Source organism: Neophocaena asiaeorientalis, unplaced genomic scaffold (genome assembly GCF_003031525.2).
Source record: "Neophocaena asiaeorientalis asiaeorientalis breed wild unplaced genomic scaffold, Neophocaena_asiaeorientalis_V1.1 scaffold86, whole genome shotgun sequence".
Taxonomy (NCBI): Eukaryota; Metazoa; Chordata; class Mammalia; order Artiodactyla; family Phocoenidae; genus Neophocaena; species Neophocaena asiaeorientalis.
In genome coordinates this window covers 11135026-11159583 of record NW_020175039.1, presented here as the reverse complement: position 1 = coordinate 11159583, position 24558 = coordinate 11135026, and the positions used below count along the sequence as shown (strand labels likewise).

The 24558-nt window shown below is 34.7% G+C and overlaps 1 protein-coding gene and 1 pseudogene across 1 annotated transcript in view; one reads left to right on the top strand and one right to left on the bottom strand.

Annotated features, from left to right (window-relative positions):
* Nucleotides 1–24558, bottom strand: part of ERBB4 (erb-b2 receptor tyrosine kinase 4) — a 1100940-nt gene that overhangs the window by 882168 nt on the left and 194214 nt on the right. The gene's annotated exons all lie outside the window — the stretch shown is intronic.
* LOC112411864 (NADH dehydrogenase [ubiquinone] 1 alpha subcomplex assembly factor 4-like) lies at nucleotides 15531–16029 on the top strand (annotated as a pseudogene).

Sequence of the window (24558 nt, the reverse complement as noted above, 5' to 3'; positions counted from 1 at the left end):
TTAGTTTCTGCTTTATAACAAAGTGAATCAGTTATACATATGTCCCCATATCTCTTCCCTCTTGCATCTCCCTCCCTCCCACCCTCCCTATCCCACCCCTCTAGGTGGTCACAAAGCACCGAGCTGATCTCCTCGTGCTTTGTGGCTGCTTCCCACTAGCTATCTATTTTACGTTTGGTAGTGTATATATGTCCATGCCACTGTCTCACTTTGTCCCAGCTTACCCTTCCCCCTTCCCATATCCTCAAGTCCATTCTCTAGTAGGTATGCCTCTTTATTCCCATCTTGCCCCTAGGTTCTTCTGACCATTTTTTTTTTCTTTTTTTAGATTCCATATATATGTGTTAGCATACGGTATTTGTTTTTCTCTTTCTGACTTACTTCACTCTGTATGACAGTCTCTAGGTCCATCCACCTCACGACAAATAACTCAGTTTCATTCCTTTTTATGGCTGAGTAATATTCCATTGTATATATGTGCCACATCTTCATTATCCATTCATCTGTTGATGGACACTTAAGTTGCTTCCATGTCCTGGCTATTGTAAATAGAGCTGCAATGAACATTTTGGTACATGACTCTTTTTGAATTATGGTTTTCTCAGGGTATATGCCCAGTAGTGGGACTACTGGGTCGTATGGTAGTTCTATTTTTAGTTTTTTAAGGAACCTCCATACTTTTCTCCATAGTGGCTGTATCAGTTTACATTCCCACCAACAGTGCAAGAGGGTCCCCTTTTCTTCACACCCTCTCCAGCATTTATTGTTTGTAGATTTTTTGATGATGGCCATTCTGACTGGTGTGAGATGACATCTCATTGTAGTTTTGATTTGCATTTCTCTAATGATTAATGATGTTGAGCATTCTTTCATGTGTTTGTTGGCAATCTGTATATCTTCTTTGGAGAAATGTCTATTTACATCTTCTGCCCATTTTTGGATTGGGTTGTTTGTTTTTTTCATATTGAGCTACATGAGTTGTTTGTATGTTTTGGAGATTAATACTTTGTCAGTTGCTTCTGTGGGAGAATTTAAACTAATTTATTTTGTCTTAAAAAAAAAGTGTGCTCATGGTTTGAGGTAACTTTAGGTACTTTGAGATTTCTCAAGTTATGAAAAAAACAGGAGCATTGACCATTACACAGTACACATTATACATTACAAACCAAAATAAAATAAATTCTAAGAATCATAGGCAAGAATTGTAGAAAATCCTTATTAATTACAAGCCTGTAGTTCTTTTAATATTTGATCCTACTTTACTATCATTGCACATAAGACTGCAAGAATAAAAAAGAACATAATATCATTACACTCCTCTCATCTTCTCAATTTGCATATTCATTTTGGGAGAAAATAACTCAAGAAATAACAAATAGCAAGTCTTACATCATTTTGAGTATCTGGGTTAGAAATTTGGTTTCTCTTAATTAGATTAGTCTCAGAAAGATTAGCAATTTAAGAATGGGAACCCAACAGGTGGCTTCTAGGTTTCTAGGTAAGATACACACAGGTATGCACAGACACACAGACACACACACATACACACAGACACACATACATCACACATACAATTATTACTTCTCACTTCTACTAACTTTCTTAAAATTTACTTTAAAAACAGGATATTGCAACACATAGCTTTGATTTGTTATAGATTCTATGTTGGCAAAATAAATAATATCATGAAAGAATTCTAAAGAGTCTGATGTTACAACCATGGTGTCTGAAACTTTTTCCAGAGTTATGCAAACATCCTCCCATGTCTGGGTGGAAACCATAGTTGTTTTGATGTTCCAAATGGTCTGTGCCACTTTGCCAACTCACACACAGTTATACTTAGTTCTCCTTAGTACAAAATACAATGGTCAGATTTCAGATATTTTGTTGATACATGGATTCTCTGTTTTGAACTTTGATGCCAAAGGAGAGAAACATATTATACAATACAAAAAATTCCTGACATTACATAGAGCTAATTATTTTCTAAAGGCAATAATTGAATTCACAGAGGACACATGTACAATATGGAGCTAAATATAAACTTACAGTCACTCACAAAGACTTAACAGAGCAGTTGCATCATGAGATCCATCTTAATCTTTTAATAAATGCATCTCCAAATATTAATTAGGTGAGGAAGTAAGAAGCCAAATATTGATTCCTACTAGTACAAATTAAAAGAAAAAAAAGTTCCAAGAAATTATGTGAGCTACTGACCAGAAGAATGTATAACAAATCTATAGATTTAAATGACAATTATTCCTTGAAGAAACTATCACAAACCATCTTCTTTCCTTTGTACCTTTTATGATTTTTATCCCAATAGTATCCTCACAAATAAGAGAAACTTTATTGACTTTTTTTTTTCTGTTACCTAGTGTAGAATGATGCACTGTAAGAATCTCAAACACACACACACACACGCACACACACTATAAGGATGCTTTTTTGGACTCTATGGAAACTTAAACTTCCTTTTTGGGAGGTGGGAACTGCTTGATAATCTAGCATCAAAGAGATGCAAGGACTAACCCTGCAAATTAGTCCTTAATCAAATCTGATGGCTATGCCCTTGCAGCAAGTCCATCTGAAGTCCACCCCCATGCCCCTTTCCTATCATCAATCTTCTTCAGCTTCACATTCATCAAGCTGCATGGCAACTCTCATTCACACTAAATAAGCTTTCAGGTGAATTTACTTTAGAACCCTGAATGACCCAGTGAAACTTCAAAATCACTCTTTTACAGAATTGCACCCAGATAGCCCCTGGCATTCTTATAAAAGTGGTTTGTCAATAAAATGCCCAGTGAAATTGCTTGTTTGGAATGTATGGTGTCAGCTGAGACTGGTAGCTGAGCAAGCATCTTCCTAAAAATAGAAAGACTTTTAAGTGATTAAAAAACACTTACTTTAAGTGGATGCATTTATGGTATGAAATTGTATCTCAATAAAGCTGTTTATTTTTTAAAAGCTACTTGTTTATTTTAGTAGTTTGTGAATAAATGATCTTTTTTTATCATTAATCTATTTGACTCAGCTACAGGTTTGAGAATGTTATTTGGGAGCAGCTATACTGAAGATAATTAGATTAAAATCTAGATTGTTTTTGTTCCCTTACCCATTTATAGTATTTTCTTTATTCAATATTTTCAAAAATCTAGAGTTAGTGCATTTTACATTTTTTTAAGTAATTATTCAGTGCCTGAGAAAGTTTTTCTATGTTCCAATTCACATTCTATAAGTATTTTAATGCACTAAAATAACTAATATTTCAGTCACTTACTTACATTTGTTTTTATTAACTGCTTTTCCCCAGTGGATAACGCAACACAGTCAAAAACATAGATTTAAAAAGCTATTAGAAATTCCCTATTCTCATTATTTTCTTTTCAGAATCTTCAAGTAGCGGAATAAAACAGCTTTGCGATAAATTAAAAACTCTTACCTAAAGATATTACACTGATCATAAACCATATTTGATATTTAATTCTAAAATAATTGTTCTCACATTTTAACAGCCACCTGGAATATAGGTTGTTTGAACAGCTTGTTAAAAACACAGATTGTAAACACCACGTTCAAGAATGATGCTTTGGGGCTGAGGTTGTTACTCCCAAATCAGTATGCCTAACAATCAGCTCAGGTGATTTTAATTCAAGTGGTCCTTAAAATACATTTTGAGAAATTAGTCATTTTTGTATGATGGTATATGGCCAAAATATATATCTAGGCTTAAAAATATAATTTCAAAGAATTCTTAGAATGGCAGACATTTCTAAATGAAAAGAAGTTCAAGAGCATATCCAGTCCAGGCTCATGTTTTACAGATGAGGGAAATGAGATCTAAAATGTAAATGTCATGTCTCAAAACACACAGATATAAAGCAGTAAGACTAGGGCTAGAACTTATTCTTTCTTGATCCTACTCAACATTCTTGACCATGAAAAAAATATTCTCACTTTCTATGTCAGAACTTAGTATTTTAAAGACTGATTAGTGTTAAAGGACCCAAAATTCTAGTAAATTCACTCTTTTCGCTAGAATGGGAACAGGCTACATGGAATTCTGTATCTTCAGATAATCATCAATGCTATTTAAAGAAAAAAAAAGATTTTTTTAAAATTTTGAGTTAAAATCATGACTGAATCACAAATTTTTAAAAAAGTATACTTTTTCTTAAATGTGTCTTGTTCCTCACAAGGGTTCAATCTTCCATAACCCACAGATCCACATATTTATACTGACCGGTATCTATCTTATTAATGACTATATTCACTGCCCCACTCTGCCCTATTTTCCTTTAAAATCTCCGGTAAACAGGAATCAAAAATATTTAAAAGGCAGTTGGGCTTTTCCAACATCCTTTTCATTTTTTTTTTTTTTTTTCTGTTTAGTCTCCTTCTGTGCTTCTCTAGAAGGAAAACAAAAAACCCTTGAATAAGGTGACTCATTAAAAAAAAAAAAAGAGCTTTAACAAATATAAGCCATAATATCATTTTAAAATAATGTTCCCCACTTATCTTTCAAAGTCCACATACAAGGAGCTATCCAAGAAAGAGATGTTAGGAAAACTATGGGCTTTATCCTCCTCAAGTTAATTAAAATAATGACCAACATTCAATGAATACTTAAACTTGATACAGGTATCTCTAGGCTAAGTTTTTTATTTGTATTATCATTAAATCCTTTGAAGTAGGTATTTTTATTATTCCTAATTTACAAATTCAGTAAACTGAAGCTCAGAAGGAGTACGTAAGTTGTCCAAAATCACGCAACTAGTAAATGGTACAGGCGGCACTCAAATACAGGTCTACATGACAAGTCTTTATGCTTGAAGTATTCAACAGCCTACCAACAAACCTGCTCAGTTTAGGCTGCATTTTAAAATTGAGGGTATTTAAATTTCTCTGATATAATTACTGTTGTAATCGGGCATTTCTTTCATTTGCTTGTTTTGCAAAATTAATAGCATAATGTGGAAATAGCATAATGAGGAAAGAACTTCTCCTTAGTCTATTGTTTATGAATTTGATTTTTTTTCCTCCTCAAAGGGATTATTTTGAGTTAGTTATCTCTTTTCTGAAAATAAATGTTGTAAGGAATAAATTGATTTAGTCTCTATAAAAAGAGACGGAAAAAAGACCAAAAAAATTCAGAAAGGAAAGAAAAACAATACATAACAAGATATCTTTCTTGTAAATTTGATTTTACCTAGAACATTTTGACAGGCTGGAACAAGACAATAGTTGTTTGATTTGTGGGAAAACTGAAACTAACTTACTTGATTGGAGTTGAAAAGAGTTGCCTTAAAAACAAGTAGACTGTTATTACATTATAATAAGTAAATCTACTGAACAGAAACGTGTTTTTTAAGGTTCTACTTAAAAGACTTTTTTTTTTTTTTAATCATATAAGTCTTGCCAGGATATTCCTCTCTGGAAGCTGAAACTTCTGGGCCTCTTACCCACAACAGTATAGAATGGAGAAGGAGAAAGCCGAAGTAAAAATACTCACAGCTTTGCTAGTTGCTGGCATTTTGCCACATGCCAAGGCTAAGCCAAGCCAAGGAAACGAATCCCTGTAATGCTTCAGTGTTCTCTTCGCATCAGGGTTATGGGATTATAGACATTTCAGACTTATCCAAATGCAATGATTCTAGCTGTAATGTCACTGTGAAGTTTGTTACCTCCAGTACCTCAGGTGTTAAACTCACTACCACTCCAGGAAGTTTATTTTGTGGGACAAGTCTAACTGCTAGAAACTTCTTCCTCTTTTAGGGTCAAAAATCTAGCTACTTGTAATAATTTCTACTTGTTAGTTTCACTTCTGCTTAACCAAACACAAATCTGTTTCATTTTTCATACATCAGAGCCTTCAAATGATTAATAGTAACAAAGCAAGAGACTTCCTCTTCTTCAGGTACGTTCCACATTAAACATTCCCTGGCCCTTCAATTCACCTTTCATTTCTTCTGGCCTGTTTTTTTTTTTTATCACTGTGACTGTCATTTTTGTGTTTGTTTTTCATCTTGCTTTGTGGTTCATCTTGTTTAATTTAAAATAAGTACTTGCCCAGCTTTCTCAAAATTTCCAAGCAAGTTTAAAATGCAACCTTTCTTAAAGAGATCTCTGTAGCAACCCCAAGCACTTAAATCCATGTAAAAATTGAATCTAGCTATAACTGAATATAACATGGCCAATGGTGAAACGACTTAGCATAAGCGGTACGTTACTTGTCACAAGAAGCTGTGAATTTTAAATTCGAAGCACCTAAGTACAGTTTATCCAATACTTTCAGTTTATGATTGAGAAGACTGAAGCTCAAATGCCTATGTTACTGCTCAAGTAATATGCCTCCTGTTTTCTTCCAAAGATTGATTTCCAAGTCAATAAACAGTAAGTTAGAATTTACCTCTTTATGTAAACAATGCCAGTCCTTTTCTCAAGCCACAACATTCAACATATACTTGTCTGTAAGAACACTAAAGAACTATGTGACCAGGATAAATTCATCTGGAGTTGCAAAGCTAAGGGCCAGAACACCATATATTCTCACCTTCTCAAGATCTGTTTAGGAATCCCAGCAACCTCAATGTCCCGTTTAGACAGGTGCATTGGGATTTCCCTCCAATACAGCCCCAAAGCTGTTGTTTCTGCATCCTACAAATGCAGCTGAATGAGCTGCATGAGCAAACTGCGTGAATGAGCTGGTCTGAGCAAGTGAAAGTGATGGAGTTGTATACTGAGGTGAGGGGGGCAGTTAGGGATTAGGATTCAGCTGTGTGGGATGAAGAAAGCCTGGTATCTCCTGATTGGGTAAATCTGCCTGGCAGATTTCCCAGTCACACATTTCTTTCTTTCTCGTTTCTTTTTTTCTCCTGTGGCTGTCAGGAATTAGCCTACCAAATTCCTTACCAACTGTCTCAGGGGAATAAAATGCAGTTTCAAGTTTAGACTTTTTTCCCACCCTTAGTAATAGTGAACCAATAAGAAATAGGGCAGTTAGCGAAAACGTACTCGATTCTCCAGTCCCTCACCTCATTTGTTCCTAAAGCTGCACAGGAAAGGAAAAACTAAAATAATTTTTAACAGTAGGATTTTTGCATGGAAAGGACTAAAGGAATATGTATCTACATGTCAGAGAAAACAAGATTTAGGCTATTATATCCTAAGTCCCACGAGCTTGAGGGGAAGAAAAGGTAAGAGTCTTTGGGGGTAGGAGTGAGAATAGAGAAAAGGTTTGAGAATTCTACCAAGGAGACAATTATTGGGACACAGAAAACCAGGGTTAAAAACAAGCAAAGAAGTCATTATCCTTCTTAGGCCTGATTCTTTTTTCTCTTCGACCTTTTGCCAGCCCTGGGCAAGGGTGGGGGGCTGGGGGTTGCTTTTTAGTCACAGGTAGATGACGATTACCTGCCCTATATAACCTGTGCTGTTGTGGGAATCAAATACAATGATTACCATAAAGTGATGTGAAAATTGTACAGTGCAGTGCCAATACATTACTATAATAATAATTATTATTATCTCCAAAATCTTGCTCCGTAACAAAACAGAATAAAATGAAAAACGTTTTGGTTTTTTTTGTATGTGCATTTGTATTTTTTAAACCCAGATATGAAAGGCAGCAATAGGCCCTGTTACCAGAAGCTATATCAAACATTCCCATTATAGAATTTTAACATGAGATAATTAGAATATAATATAGACTGATACGGTAATCCACGTTTCATAAAGTCTGTGGGCTACTACAAGCATGTGCTCTTTTACTGCTACTATGCATGTGTTATTTTATCACAATGTTTTGTTTTACTATTGTATGATTTGACATATTAAGGCCTTGTGTTTGAAGTAAACAGCCACTCAATTAATTAATAGATTAATTGAGGAGCTACAAATTAAGGTAATAAAGTCAAGCAAACGCCTACCAAATAAATCTGTTTCTATAGAAGTTGATAAGGGCTTCACTTAACCAGAATCTAATGAAATTTAAGGTATTGAACAGCTTATAGGACAGAATTTAGAATAAAAACAACAAAAGTTGTGTTCTTGCTAACAGCTCGGCTTAAATTTCAGAATCTTTCAAGCATAATAAGGTATTAGAAATGCCTTTGGAATTATTCACAGTGAATTAGATTTGTTGGTGGTATCATTCATAGAATAGCAACCAAGAAATCTATTCTTCATCACTTCTCTAAAATACTAATAGCTGACTTTGTACTTGTTATAAAAATAGATACAAATATGGAGTTTTGCATTCTTGTGGTTGACAGTTGAAATATAATGCAATTTTTATTGAAGTATATTCGACGTACAATATTATATAACTAATAGGTGTACAATATAGTGATTCGCAGTTTTTAAAGGTTATACTCCATTTGTAGTTATTATAAAACATTGACTATATTCCCTGTGTTGTACAATATATCCTTGTAGCTTTTTTTTTTTTAACATCCTTATCGGAGTATAATTGCTTTACAGTGGTGTGTTAGTTTCTGCTTTATAACAAAGTGAATCAGCTATACATATACATATATCCCCATATCTCTTCCCTCTTGCATCTCCCTCCCACCCTCTCTATCCCACCCCTCTAGGTGGTCACAAAGCACCAAGCTGATCTCCCTGTGCTATGCAGCTGCTTCCCACTAGCTATCGGTTCTGTAGATTATTTTATACCTAACAGTTTGTGCCTCTTAATCCCCTTCCCCTATATTACCCTTCCCCTCTTCCCTCTCCCTACTGGAGGGCATTATGTTAATTGAAATGTCAGACAGAGAAAGATAAATACTGTATGATATCACTTATATGTGGCATCTAAAAGATACAACAAACTAGTAAATATAATAATATGATATTTTTGTACAATGCTCATTTATATGTGCCCCAGAATAGATTCAACATTTATGGTCCTCCTTTCCATTTAGGAGGCATTATCTAATACAACTCTGGGCTTTGAAACTTGAGCCCTTATACTTAGTGTAAAGTGCTAGAATATACCTCTAAAATTATAGCTAACCTTTTGTGATGAGGCAGGAACTGAAGAATGGACTGGTTTAGAATCAGGCAGAACTGACTTGTGGTCTAGACTTGTGACTTTGGGCAAATAAACTCACCAATCTGAGTTCCCTTATCCTTATATGCATAACAGGGATAGTAGATTCTTATACAGTGTTAATGTGAGGATTACCTGTGACAACATAGGAAAGGCATCTAGCATAATTTCAGTGACCTTGTCTTCCTCTTAAAATCCATATCTCCTAATAAACTAACACACACACACACACACACTATTTTAAAAACATCTTTTCAAAGTGCTTATTAAGCTCCTTCTAGAATATCTAATCTTCAACCATCTCAACAGATACATTAATGCACATACATTTTAGAACTCATATCACATTCACTGCATGCCGGTTAACCATCAGGAAAGAGTTTATTAGATGAAAATAAGCCTGTTGTAAAAGATTTCCTTGCAATTACTTCACTGCCATTATCCTGGCCACATGCTTATGGAGCTTTTCAAATTAATATGCTTAGATTACTGAGCAAGTAATCAAGCAGTGGAATTCTATGAGGAACTCAATTACTAAAGAAAATGATCACTCAAGCATTTGAGAAACCGGGGCTACATCTAATTTTGAATAGTGGATCATTATTGACATTATGGAAGCATTCAGTACAAACACTTGGACATGTAGCAGTAGAAAGGGTATCACTTTCTATACATGTGGTAAACTGAACGAGCTGCTTGCTAACATCTCTGTTAAATGTTATTCTGCCTTGCTGAAAAAAGAAATAATATCAACCTTGAAATCAGTACTTTAAAAAAAATAGGGAGCTGATTGCTTGATTGAATAAAAATTGGATTGTTAACTCACATTTAAAATAAACAATTCTAATTTTTCTACTTGAGATAGAGTAATCTTTTATAGCCTAGAAATAATTATCCAATGAACACAAGTATAAGAATTGATTTCTACATATTTCCATATTAGAAACTACTTAAATACTTTCATTATTGCATTTTAATCATTCCACCACCAAAAGGCCCTCTTTTGACTAAATGATTACGTATAGATCCATGTGCTGTGTTTTTACTCATTTAATAATTTTAATCATCCTTTTATTTTCTCCAAATTATGCATCATCCAGATGCTTTTGATGAAAATTATTTTTCTAATTCTGATTTTTATCTAAGAGTTAAAGCAAAGACTATTTTAAGAACTTTGCTATAGTGTCTTTTAAAAAGCATCTGAATTAGCAAAGGTAGTGTAGGAAATGGGTTGAGACTGGTATGTTTATTGTTCTTCCTCTGCTCTCTTCCAAGGCAAGCAGTAAAGAAAAGTCATTCAATAGCGAGTGATAATTCCTAATAAACCTAGTAGTCATCAGCTGTGTGGCCTTGGGGAACTCACTTCACCACTCAAAGTGTAATAGTATAGCATGATGATGATGGTGGTGATGGTGATGATGATATTGATGATGATGATAATGTAGGCAATGCTAGCCTACCAGAAACATCATCAGCATAAAATAAGGCAGTTTGTATAAGGTAAAAGTGTTGTGAGAGATTATCATGATTATTCTGAGCATCAATTTTTTGGAGCATTAATTATTATTTAGAGTCATGTACCACATAGAAAATATACTGAAAGATTTTCTCCCTTTCCCCGGCAAAATGAATATATGCACAGATTTTTTAAATGTCAGTAAAATTTCAGGAAACCTTTGCCTTTCTTAGGCCTATTCATTGACTACCCTGTTTAAGGTCCCCATTGTGGTGGAAGTCCTTGGTTGCCTGGTCAGGAGTCAACCCCTCACATACCTCACACCTGACTTCTACCTTCATCACAAAATTCTGAAATGTTCAAGTATGCATTAACCCATATGAATCTCCAGAATGACCTAAGCCTAAAAGTGTATGACACTCCTCAATGAATTTTTCCTTCTCCTGCTGGACATGAAAAAGAAGTATGCTTCCATAGTTGCTTTTGGCAGCTGTCTCATGAGGACAACGGTAACCAGACCTAAGATGAAGCCAGCACTGTGAATGGCAAATGATACTGTTAAGCCTGCGGAAAAATAACCTGCTGTACTCTGAACTTCCTGTTACAGCAAATAATAAACTTTACTTACACATCCTTGAAGTCTCAGTTCAGATATCATTTGCTTGGTGATGATGTCTCAGACTAAACCAAGCAGGACCAGTCCATCAGGCCCTCACTCTCAAAACATCTAATGTATATAGAGCTTTATCATTTAACTCAATCACAGTGATTAACATCAGTATTATAAGAAAAACTTGAACAGCTTAAGGGCAGAGGTGTTTTTTTTTCCTTTGTTTGATTCATTATATTATTGCATTCACAGAACTGTGTCTGCCACATAATAGGCATTGTACTTTTTTGTGTGAATTAATGAACACCAGAATACAGTTTTAAAAGACATGAATGGAAAAAAAGTAGGTGGATCCTGCTTACATTTTTCTGAATCCTATAACTAGAATTTTAGTACAAACTCTATTTCCTTGCTATGAGAAGATTAGTATAGAATTCTTCATAAAAGAGCAATAGCAAATAATGTTTATATCAGGTTTTCTGAGGTAATATTAGTTATTTGCATGTGATGGGATGAGGAATATTGCATTCAATTTTACAAAATTCTGGAAGATGATCTTTGACAACTTGAGGAGGTGTCCAATCTTTAACATTCAGTCATGGCTCAGGAATTCTTTTTCCCTCTGAAGTTCTGGTATAACATTCATCCAGAAAAGTATGCAAATAATAATTGTACAGCTTAATGAATAAACACAGAGTGACCACACCTATGTAACCACTACCTATCTAAAAAGCAAAATTGTATTAGCACACCAAAAGCCCATCTTAGGCCCCAATCTTTAGAATAATGTAATAATAACATCTGCAGTGCTTAGACCAATTTAGTTCCAAAATTACTGAAAGTAAATAATGAATGATTCATGAATAGCTATTCCATGTTAAAAACTTTATTCACTTTGGAAGGAGACATGTTAATCATTCTTAATGTACTTTCTCCTGTTTAATCCCTTCAAGCCCTTAACCTGTAGTGATTCTTGGTAGAGTAAATGAATCTAAAGATAGTTCATAAAAAGAGATTTGTAGAGTTTACATCTGGAAAACAATCTCATATGGACTATATTTAAAATTTGCCATTGATCTGTCTTGTTCATTCCTATAGTTGATGAATTCTCTCTCTGAAAAGTGAAGAAAAAAAAAACTCCTTTTAGAAGGATAAAACTGAAGGAAATGAGAAACATAACAATAAAAAAAGATTAAGTCCTTCAGAAATTGGTTAATTGATTGCCTGACAATTGTAACAGAAATGCTTTAAATCTGAAAGCCATCAATCCCTGACTCTGTTTTTCTCTTCAACTTAATTAGAAGAAAATAAAACACAAATGTATTCTTGTTTAGCTGGAACTTTGGGGAAATATGTAGGAAGTTATAGGCAATAAAGTACCAGCTGCTTCTTTGTTGCTAAGTTTATCAGAGAGTTCGCAGCAAATGTGTTTTTATAATTTATCATTCCTGTGTATTAAAGTTCTATGACTAGCTGCTTAGGAGAGGTTGTAAGCAAAAGCCATGTAACCAAAACTGAGTTAAAATGCAGCACAGAGATAAAAGTGTGAAACAAAGTATCATCACTAACTAAAAGCACACATTTCTTTGGGAGATAGATATCGACAAATATTTGTAAGAAATATTTTCCCTATTATTTTCCAAATAAAATTGTTTCTCCATGATCTCATCAGCCTAATTATCTGGCAATAATGATATGTCAGATGAAGAGTTCTGCCTGTATATCTTACACAAGGTGATAAATAAGAGTCTCTGATAGACTCTTGAAGAGAACAGAAGAACCGAAAGCTTTTAAATGTTAATATCTTACTGGCTTTACCTACGGTAACATAATCCAGGGACTATGGACCCCAAATTAGGATGTTTTTAGTATCCAAAGTAGTTGCTTGTATGCATTTTTATGACAAATACTGATGAAGAAATATGTCCATCGGCCTGGAGGTGTGGGATGGGGAGAGCGGGAGGGAGGGAGACGCGGGAGGGAGGACATGTGGGGACGTATGTATGTGTATAGCTGATTCACTTTGTTATAAAGCAGAAACTAACACACCATTGTGAAGCAATTGTACCCCAATAAAGATGTTTAAAAAAAAAAAAAAAACAAAAACAAAAAAACTTGAACATGTTCATAAAAGCATTATTTATAATAGCCAAAAAGCCAAATTGTACACTTTAAGTACTTGTAGTTTGTTAATACCCCAATAATGTTGTTAAAAAATAAATAAAAGGAAAGAAAAATGATAGAAGAAATATGTCCATAAAAGATTTCAGGTCAAAAAGCAAGTTTATATGTAAACTACATATACATAGTATGTATACTATGATTCTTACTTTTAAATCATATTTATCATCTTGCATTGGTATTAAGATCACTGTTATCTTTATCTGACAAATCATTCTGAAATATAATACATTTTAAAGCTAAAGGAGCATTCTAAAGTCCTTTGTGTTCAAGCATACACAAGTTTTATAACAAACATCAAAAATATGCTCATTGGATATAGTAATTTAAATGTTTTTCTTTCTCCTGACCAAATATTTGGTGAATTGCTTACAATGATTAAGTGATTAGGCTCCTTAACTTAAAAAAAAAAGTACTTCCATATGTTGTCACAAAAACTCTTTAGAACATTCTTGCGTCACTAAAGGAGACAATGTCTGAGATTACACTGACTTTTTTGTTGCGGAGCACAGGCTCCGGACGCGCAGGCTCAGCGGCCATGGCTCACGGGCCCAGCCACTCCGCGGCACGTGGGATCTTCCCGTACCGGGGCACGAACCCGTGTCCCCTGCATCGGCAGGCGGACTCTCAACCACTGCGCCACCAGGGAAGCCCTACACTGACTTTTATATTTTGGGATCTTTGGAGTAATGATGTTTTACATGACCAAAGACATCTCCCGAGCCTCTATAGCCATCTGATCTTTGATTTTTACCCCTTCCCAAAGTTGGCTGCAGACATCCTCAAGACACAGATGCATCTGTTCTTTCATCCATTCTTTTAGTTAGTGTTTATTAAGAAACTACCATGGGGCTTCCCTGGTGGCGCAGTGGTTGAGAGTCCACCTGCTGAAGCAGGTGACACGGGTTTGTGCCCCGGTCCGGGAAGATCTCACATGCCGCGGAGTGGCTGGGCCCGTGAGCCATGGCCGTTGAGCCTGCGCGTCCGGAGCCTGTGCTCCGCAACGGGAGAGGCCACAACAGTGAGAGGCCTGCGTACCGCAAAAAAAAAAAAAAAAAAAAAAAAGAAACTACCATGTTTAAGATTGACATTTGCAATCCAATCCAAAAGAAGTGGTGTGTGTGTGTGTTGGAATATGTTTGGCTGAGAAGACAGAAAAATTCACAGGTTTTAAGACTCCAAAGAGAGAAATGAGGGAATTCTAATAGCTATGACTCAAACAAGTTCCTAGTAAGTCCCATGCTAAATAAAACAACTATTCATTGGGTGTTAATAGCTTTGGTACTTTCTAGTAGAAAAGCAGAAATTAAGTAATTTGCCCATGGGTACACAGTTTCTCATTTATGAACAGTAATGTCACCTGATTCATGGAGTTTGGGAGAAAATTAAATGAGTTAATATATGTAAAGTATAGTGCCAGCTAAATTGATAAGTACTCATTAAATAACAGCTACTATTATTGTTATTACCATGCTGGGTACTACTCTAAGTACTTTAAGTACATTATTTAATTTGATCTTCACAATAGCTTCATGTGGTAGATAACATCATTCCCTTTTTATAATTAGTAAACTATGAATTAGAAAAATTAAGTAACTTGTCCAATGACACACAACTAATATGTGTTGAAAATACAATTTGAACTGAGACGATCCAAGGTTCATGCTCTTAAAAACTATGTTACGGACTCAGAAACTAAAGAGCTCTTGGAGAACAAGGCAGAGTCTAACAGGAAAATAACTCAGACCCAGTATTCAAGGAAGCTCCAGATTCACACGTTTTGCTTGATCTTCTGGACTTGAACTCCCTTGGAGTCCAAAACCAGATCAAAGACACATCATCAGTTCTACAGAGGCAGAAAAAAGTTAAACGTAAGTGGCTTTGGGTGTAGGAAGAGGGACTGTCTGCAGTTGGGCACAAGGGACCTACTTATGGAAAATATTCTAAAATTCCTCTGTAAGGCTTTTTTTGGGGGGTGGGTGGGAGGGAATGTTCTAAAATTGGGTTAATTTTAGATGATGTTAATTCCACACAACTCAGTAAATTTACTAAAAATCATTGTATTGTACACTTAAAATGGGTGGTTTTATGGTATGTATATACATTATACCTCAAGATAGCTATTATTTAAAACAATTTTTTAGCCCAGTGCATCTTGGAGGTTGCCCATGCCAGTGTTTAACCACATGTGTGGTGTGAACTTACAGGCATCACGTTGTGAAGAGATGGGGGCTGCGGTGACTCACGCAATCAGGAATTTCAACCTAGAGAACTGGGCGCAATGGGAAATCAGCAGGATGAAGCCCTTCCCCGGCTCCCAGGCACCCCTCCACCAAGAACCTCCTGCGAAAGCAGATGAGCAGCCATCCAGAAATTAAGGGAGAAATTGCTAGAAAAAATGACAAACTGCTGTCATTACTAAAAGATGTGTATGTCGATTCCAAAGATCCCGTGTCTTCTGTGCAGGTAAAGGATGCTAGAAAATGTCAGAAGCCAAAGGAGTTCAGGTTGCCGGAAAACCATCATCCTGACATGATGAATATTAAGAACATTCCCAAAGGCAAAATTTCCATTGTAGAGGCACTGACACTTCTCAATAATCATAAACTTTATCCAGACTGCTGAGAAAATAGCAAGATGTAAATTCTCTTCTTAAATATTTCATAACTTTTGAAGTCAAAAATCTTACCCCCTGAAGGCAAGAAAGCAATACAATCAAAATGAAGAGAATCTTGAAATTACTTTTCCTTAATGTACTCTGTGTCCCGGTGCCCTGTTTATTTTCTCATTTTTAGCATATTAAATTATATAAATTTAAAAAATAAAATTAAGATAAAATAAATAAAAATTGTAAACAAACCAATAAAAGATATTATGTTTCTGCTCTAATCAACCCTGAATCTAATCTGGGCCTAATGAATTGATACTTGTTAACTAAATCTATAATAGTTTTTCACTACTGTGAAATAAATGACCCTAAAAACTAGTGGTGTAAAACAACATTTCATTTTATTAATACCACAATACTGTAGGTGAGAAATATGAGCAGGGCTCAAATGGGTGTGCCTTTGCTTCTCTAGTCATTGAGGAAACTCAGTGGTACTCTTCTGGTAGATGGGATGGTCTGGTGGGTCCAAGATGGTTTCAATCACATGGCTGGAGTCTGGGGTTGAATGAGTCAAAGAATAAGACTGCCTGCCAACCAGGGGCGCCTCATGTGGCCTTTCCATGTAGCTTAGCATGTCACAAGATAATGGCCTCAGAATAGTCAAACTTCTAACATGGTGGCTCAAAGCTACTAGTGAACACAATGGAAGCTGCATCAGTTTTATGACCCAGCCTTGGAAGTCATACACTACTACTTGTGTGTAGTCTATCAGGCGAAGCAGTCACAGCCTTCCTAGGTTCAAGAAGAGGGGAAATAGAATTCACTTCTTGTTGGTGAAGAATAAGGTCACATTGTAGAGGAACATGTGAGACTGGAGATATTGTTATGGTCATCATTTAAAAATACAGTCCATTGTCATAATAGTTTACAACAATAATCACCATTAATAGAGGGTTCAGAAAAGTCTGTTAATTCTTCAAAACTTCAAATGTCTGAAACTTTGAGGCTATCACACATCATGATATGTAAATTAGAAGGAATTTGGAGGGTTCATGGCGAAATTCCCAAATACCTCAAGAAATTCACACAAGAAACTTGCTTCCTGGAAAAATCCTGACATTCAGGCATGATTATACACTTAATTTCCCTTGTGCTTCCTTATGAAAACAATTCGTTTACATAAAAAATTAGTTTAATTTCCTTTTAGTTTGAGATTCTAATACAGTAGCTGAATACCGCTGTAAACTGTCTCCTTATAAAATATTTAATGCTGACTATGGCCATTTTTATTCATGCATTTCCTAGATGGAATATGACATTTGATGACTTTTGCCCAAAATAACCAATTTTTAAATTACAGTCACAAATGCATTACATTTATCCTGTTTTAGTAAACATTTTAGAGCATATGACAGAAACATGTTATACTAAAAACAGGTTTAATTTAAAACCCCTTCAGTTTCCTATACATCAACCTCTGAAATTCCAACCCAGAAACTTTTCAAAAAAGTGAGTTAGGTGAAGGAAATGAAGAGAAAGGGAGGAAAAAATGAACCAAAACCAAACAATTAAACAAAGGGCAGAAAAAGTGGTTTTAATCTCTGGTTTGGCCATTAACAACCATTATGTGACCTTCCAAAAGTCACTTAAGGCCTGCTGGGTTCAGTCCTCGTATGCCAATGAGGGGCTGGACTGAATCTATGTGTTTTTTGTTGTTGTTGCTGTTGTTGTTGTCGCTTTTGGTGATGGAGGTGTGACTTAAACAATAAAAAGCACTTCCAGAAAAAATACATTAAAGCTAAACATACATGATTGGAGTTATTCTGGTTGAAAAGTGGGTGAGGTCATCTGGAGACGAACCCACTCAACCTCCCCTAATCACCAGCTCCTCTGTCACTAACCCCTATACCAGCTTTTTTTTTTTTAAATAACTATCATGGAATCCTATCTCTAAAACATAAAATTTGAAAGTCACTAGATTAGATGGTCTCTAAAGGATCCTCCTTGAAGAGCAAATACTCTTAGGAGCTAGAAGAGTAACTACTGGGTAAATTTTTATATAACAAATGTGATTACCCTAATGGGTAGGACCATGGATATACATGTGTATTCATAAATATGCCCTTAACAATAAATGAGTCTATGCATTTGATTTTCCGTGCGAATATATAATTTTAGATATATAATAAAAGCAACTAATCTAGGAGATAGTATCTATCTATCATTAGGTAGTGAGAGAGTACCTAATGAAGTATTAAGGTTATCTACCATCTCAAAGCAATCTTAAACACAGTTACCAGTTTCATTTTTTTCACATGAGGAAACATAAGCTTGGGAAGGTTTAGCAACTCGCATGGGGTCAACAGCTAGAAAGGGGTAGACACAATATTTGAATGTGGAATGATCTTAAGCCAGAGTATATGTTTGTTTGTTTGTTTGTTTGTTTTTCCCCCATTGTATCAGTAGGTTTCCTGTCTCTGTGAGTGGTTGCTCCAAGAAGTAAGTGGTTTGGGGCTTTCTCCTGAAGAATGGTTTGGGGCTTAGTCCCTGACACTGAGCTGGGATGGTGTCAAAACTGAGGATCAAGTGCCCCATATTCCAAGGAAATGATGCAGTGGATAGTGTTTGGAGAAAGGAGGGATGGAAAGGTAGTTAGGCTTCAAGCTTCCATCTTGCCCCTCTCTCTCTTCCTTTTTTCCTCCTGATTTGATGAAAACCCCTATGATTAGAAAATAAATGTGGGGGGAATGATGTACATATTTATACCTGATCACATAAGCTGCCTCTGGTTATGAGCCATCTATAGCCATAACTAATGGCAGACATACGCACAGGAATGTGTGCGTAGGTGTGTGTATTCTTCTCTACCTAGTAGAGAAAGGGTAAGAATCTTTGTACCCCTAGTTTTGCAGGATCCTGTATGTGTCTGCTTGTATGTTTTGCTAATGATCTAGGCTTTCCATCCCTTTAACCTATGAGACTATTTAAAACTAGAAATGACCTTGTATAGCAACTGGTTCAACTTTTCATTGACTCAACCACAGTCACACAACTAGTTCGTATGTGGGCTGAACCTAGAATTTCTCAACGCTGACATCCTCCAGTTAAGGGAATCTTGCAAACCAAGACTGTACACACACTAACATGAATATGCTACAGGACAAACTATTAAAGTAAGAAAGCAACTTAGAGAAAACCTATTCCTCACTCCTTTATTTTTTAGATTACAAAAGTGTCACCCAGAGAGATGGAAAAATTGTAATATTTTAAAGTAAATAACAGATGCCAATCTAGAGCTTCTATCCATTATACATTGTGGTTAGAGATAATTTTATTAAACCAAATCAAAGTAGTGTGTACCACTGGTGAGATCTTAACCCTCTCTGAGAAATATACATTTTTGAATACAACTCTCCTTTTGTTATTTATAAACTTTCTCGAAGACAGGAATTAACGTTTCATGTGTTTTTTGCCCTTTTTGCATAGTGACTTATCTACAGTTAGTGCTAAAGAAGCATTTATTTGACTAATAATAGTCTTAAACTTAATGACAAACACCAGTGCAATACTTAAGTACAAATGAGTCTATATTGTGTTAAAGAACAGCTGCAGAAGACCCACCCGATCATGCATCCTATTGCCTCAGGTCACCCATATATAATTAGTTTTAAACTACCTAAGGCATTTTCAAGACAAATTAACTAATAAATGTAAGCATAAATTTGTTTCTTTAGAAGAGACTATTTAAATTGTTCTGAAAATATGCCTCTCTAAGCCTGAAGGCAAAAATCATGCCACCACTCTGCCTTTGCTCTTTCAAACCAAATACAGCTTATTCTAAATTTATCTTATCTGTCTTATTTTTTAACTCTATAATTAGTTAATATCATTAATGCCTTCATTATTATTTTATTATTCTTAGACCCTTTCTAAGATTTCTGGCATTATTCCTGGATCCACACAGAGAAAGATGAAAAGAGTTCAATTTTTCTCTGGGTTGGAATACAAATGGTCTCCTCAGTTCCAAAGACTGGTGATCTTTTTGATCTTGACACTTAGGGGAACAATTTAAAGTTAAAAAATGGGTGAATAAAAAGAATGTCTATTTGGGTTTCTTTGTGATAAGGTCCAAAAGGAAATTTGAATTCTCCCTGCCAAAAATCTCTGGAGCTATGTAAACCATTGAAAGGCAGGTGGTGATTTTTTTTTTTTCCTTCTCAGGGATTCTACAACTAAAGAAGAGGAGGACATAAATCTAGAAAGAAATGGATATAGAATAGGATACTGATCAGCATGAGATCATGACTCCAGTTTCCTTAGATAAAGAAATTCTAACGATCCCCAGAAAGAAATTCTAAATTTCTAATAAAGAAATTCTAACAATCTAACAATCCTTTTAGGTGATTAAAATACAGACTACACATGTATATACTTACACACACACTTAAATTTAGTACATCATAGTAAAGTATACTCACAATTTGCTCATTCATTCAACAAATAATTTAGTGCCTACCATACACCAAGCTATAACCTGGGAAAATCTCGTTAAAATGCGTTCTAATTGCTAGATTTTGGAGTACCAGTAAATGATCTTATTCATTTCTTATTCAATCTGAAATTCCTGAATCTGGGTGGTCATAACAAATCCTTCAGTAATAGTTCCAACATTTTTCCATACGATAACATAATCTGGGTAGCTTTAAAAAAATATATTGCTTCTGAGGCCCACCCATACATCTATTTAGTCAGAATTCCAGTTTTAGGCGATGGCAAATGGGTGGTTGTTTTTGCTGTTGTTTTTAACCCCTTCAGTCATTTTAATGCAGTTTGTTTGTGGACCAGAGTTTTGGAACCACTGGTCCTGGGTTCATCATCTTTATTCTTAGCAAAAAACTATCCTTGACTAAGTCAGTTAAGGGACATATTACATAAACCCATTACAATAACTGCTCCAAAGGGACTATTCCTACTCAGATAGTGGCACTGCCACGTCTATTAAAATTAGAAGCACACTAGATTGGAGGCTTATTTCAGGGGAGATGCTTCCTTTTTATTTATTATTTTTTAAATTATTTATTTATTTTTTGAAGTAAAACTGACATATTATTTTCAGATGCACAATATAGTAATCCGATATACTTAAACATTATTGTATATATAGAACTGATTCATTTTGTTGTAAAGCAGAAACTAACACACCATTGTAAAGCAATTATACTCCAATAAAGATGTTAAAAAAATAAAATACACATTATGAAATGATCATTGTGATAAGTCTAGTTACCATCTGTCACCATACAAAGTTATTACAATATTATTTACTATATTCCCTATGCTGTACATTACATCCCCATGACTTGTTTTATAACTAGAAGTTTGTACTTCTTAATCCCCTTCCCCTATTTTGTCCATCCCCCCAACCCATAACCAGTGGTTTGTTCTCCTTAAATAGCTTAATATTATACTCACTTAAAATTATACCCTCTTCCATCCATAACTTTTTAAAAACCTCAAAATATGGGTACCTGCAGAACTGCACATGTATGAAAAGATTCGTGGATGATTTAACTTTTCCAAATTCTCTCAATAAATTTATGATGAAGTTAGCTAGAATCCAATTCTGTTTATTATTTACCACTCTTAATTCTCTCTTTCTCTCCCTTTTCCTCATATTTTGCTCTATCTACTGAATGACCACTTATCCTTCAATACCCAGGATACTTACTGGAAGTTTTTCTTCATACCCCTACAATGTAATCCCCAGGGCAGAAGGCATATTTGAAATTTTGTTCACTGACATATTGTCACAGAAAGGACAGAGCCTGGCACAAAGTAGGTGCTCAATACTTATTTGTTGAATAAGTGAATAAATAAATGAACAATAAATAAATAAATCTCATTATTTCTACTCCTGTAGCACCAAGGCATTATTAGTTAAAACGAACTTATTGGTAATTTAGCAATGGCTAGCAGTAGTTAATATAGGTATTTTAGCACTTGTCATTTTGCGTTATAATTATTTGTTTCCATGACTGACTCAAGCTATGCCTTGTGTATATGTCTCAGTCTCACTCAACGCATGGCATATGGTACACATTCAATAAACGTTACCCGAATGAATGGATAAACAGAACAAGCTATCTCTCAAGATTCATATTTAATTTATTACAAATCTGATACCAATAAATTTAGATTATTTAAACATGATTCAAATACAGAAATTTAAGTGACTATTTCAATTCATGACAACATTCTCTATTGGCTGGAGAAACATAAATTCCAAGGGGGTAATATAAATACATCTGGGGAACATCATTCATTTCAGTGCTCATATTTCATAATCAAGCAAGTAAAAATAGATTACTTTATCAAGGTTTATGTTTGGATAAGTTCTTATGCAATAATATAATAAGGAAAATACTTTGTTTTAATTTAAATTATTGCTTACCAGTTTTACCATTACATGTCTGAATCCTGAAAGAAAGTCATTCAGTAAGAAATAGAATCTAAATATTGCCCTATAGTGGTACCTTTGCCACTGTATCCTTTTTAAAGTATCAATTAGTATCAATGGAGTAGAATGTTATGTCTAAATTGTAAAAGTTCTAAATTGGATAAAGAGGAACTATAATACATAGTCAAAAGGCTTCAAAATAAGACATGGAGTAAGTTAAAACCCATATTATATAATAGATGATTATTTTTCACAATATAAAATTGATAGGCTTTTATAAATACAGTTGACCCTTGAACAACATTGGTTTGAACTGAATGGGCCACTTATACACAGATTTCTTCTTAATAGTAAATACTATGGTACTACACCATCTACACTTGGTTGAATTTGTGAATGTGGAACCATGGATATGGAGGAAGAGTAAATACAGAGGGCCAACTCTAAATTATACTCTGATTTTTGACTCTGATGCCCCATCCCCCTCATTGTTCAAGGGTTAGCGTAATACATTTTGGAACAGATTACAATTACTAATTTTACTTATGCAAGTAGTATGTGGGTTAAACAAAAATGGAGGCATAATTACATTGGTGAAACATACTTTTCTAACCCATAATAATCATCTTGATATGTTATGACAGGTGGATTTGAAGTTTTCTGATTCATCACTGTAAAAATAATTTATAAAATATAAAAAATAGTAAAATTGTTAAAAATCAGCAAAAATATCCACATACACAAAGATGCCTATTGTTTGGAATTTATTAGCTTTAGATACCATATGTGTTGACTGCTACACTTGAAGGGAAAAAGCATTATGTCTACAATTCAACAAAAGTCTGAAGTCTGGAATATCTAGAGCAAAGAAATTGTGTTATATAACTTCCAATACAATATGGAATCAGGAAGCCAATGGTTTGTAATTTGAAAAAGAAAATGAAGGTATTTTTTGGCATCAAGTTCCTCAAGAAGAGTGAAGGAGAAATAAGCGAAGGAAAGAAAAATCTTTTTACGATACCCAGGATAAGATGAATTCTGGTTTGATTTCATCAATAGCAGTCATAAGGAATACCATTTAAGGGATTAATATGGGATAAACAAGCAAAGATTACTTAAAGTTGCACAGGAGGCAAAGTAATTAGAGCCTTCAGACTTTTGTGGATTAGGATTAATCATGGCACATGTGAGTCAGAGATTTGAAACACGAAGAATGGTAACAACATGAGATCCAATGGTGGAAAGAAGACCAAACGTTCTGAAAACCCCCAGATTGAGTAAAATTAAACGGATGTCCTTGCCTCAAGTCTACTCATAGCTTTTAATATGCAATGCCTAACACACAAAAGGTTCTAACTTACCCCATAAACATTTTTTCAATGAAAAGTGAGTAAAGCATGCAGTGTTTCTCAAACAGAATGCTCAGAAGAATCCCTTCATAAGCAGGCATTTGGGAAGCTGCCAAAGCATATGGAAGCACTAATGTTCTAGAGAATACTCTTTGGGAAATGCTGTTCTAAACTGCTGAAATAATGAACATAATTTTGAAAAAAAAAAAAAAAACGTTTATAGTAAATCCATGTTTTTTGATGTTTTGCTTAGTTTGTGTTCACTGTGATTTTGGCGTATCTGTGACCTCTTTTCCAACAGTTTCCCTTTAATTGAGGACTTGACTAGATTTCTAATTTACAATATTTATATAATATTTCTGCCTTCTTTTCATTTAGATATCAGGAGGCTGTTATAGATGGAAGACAAACTTATAAATGTACCATTTCCTTTCAGAGTTAACGGAATCTATCTTCTTGATTTTTTATTTCATCTTTTCTTTTGTGGGTTATATACTTTTCTTCCAGAATAAAACTCTGCCAAAGATCTCTTGAAAGCTCATAGATACAAAATGCACTTTCAATCAATATTGGTTTGTAGACACTTGATGTCAATGATGCAATTTTGCTTACTATCTTAAAAAGTCATTTATGACACAGACATATATTTCTTTTTTACTTTGATAGCCAAAAATCACAGACAAAATTTCAGTCTACTGTGAGGGCACCACACTGCTCTGAACTACCTGAACTGCCAGTGAGATGTTTTTGCTTTTGTTAAAGACGTTCTCGCCAGTATTCTGAATCATAGCAGCTGGAATAAAATGCTATTATTTGAATAATAACTTTCTAGTAAACTC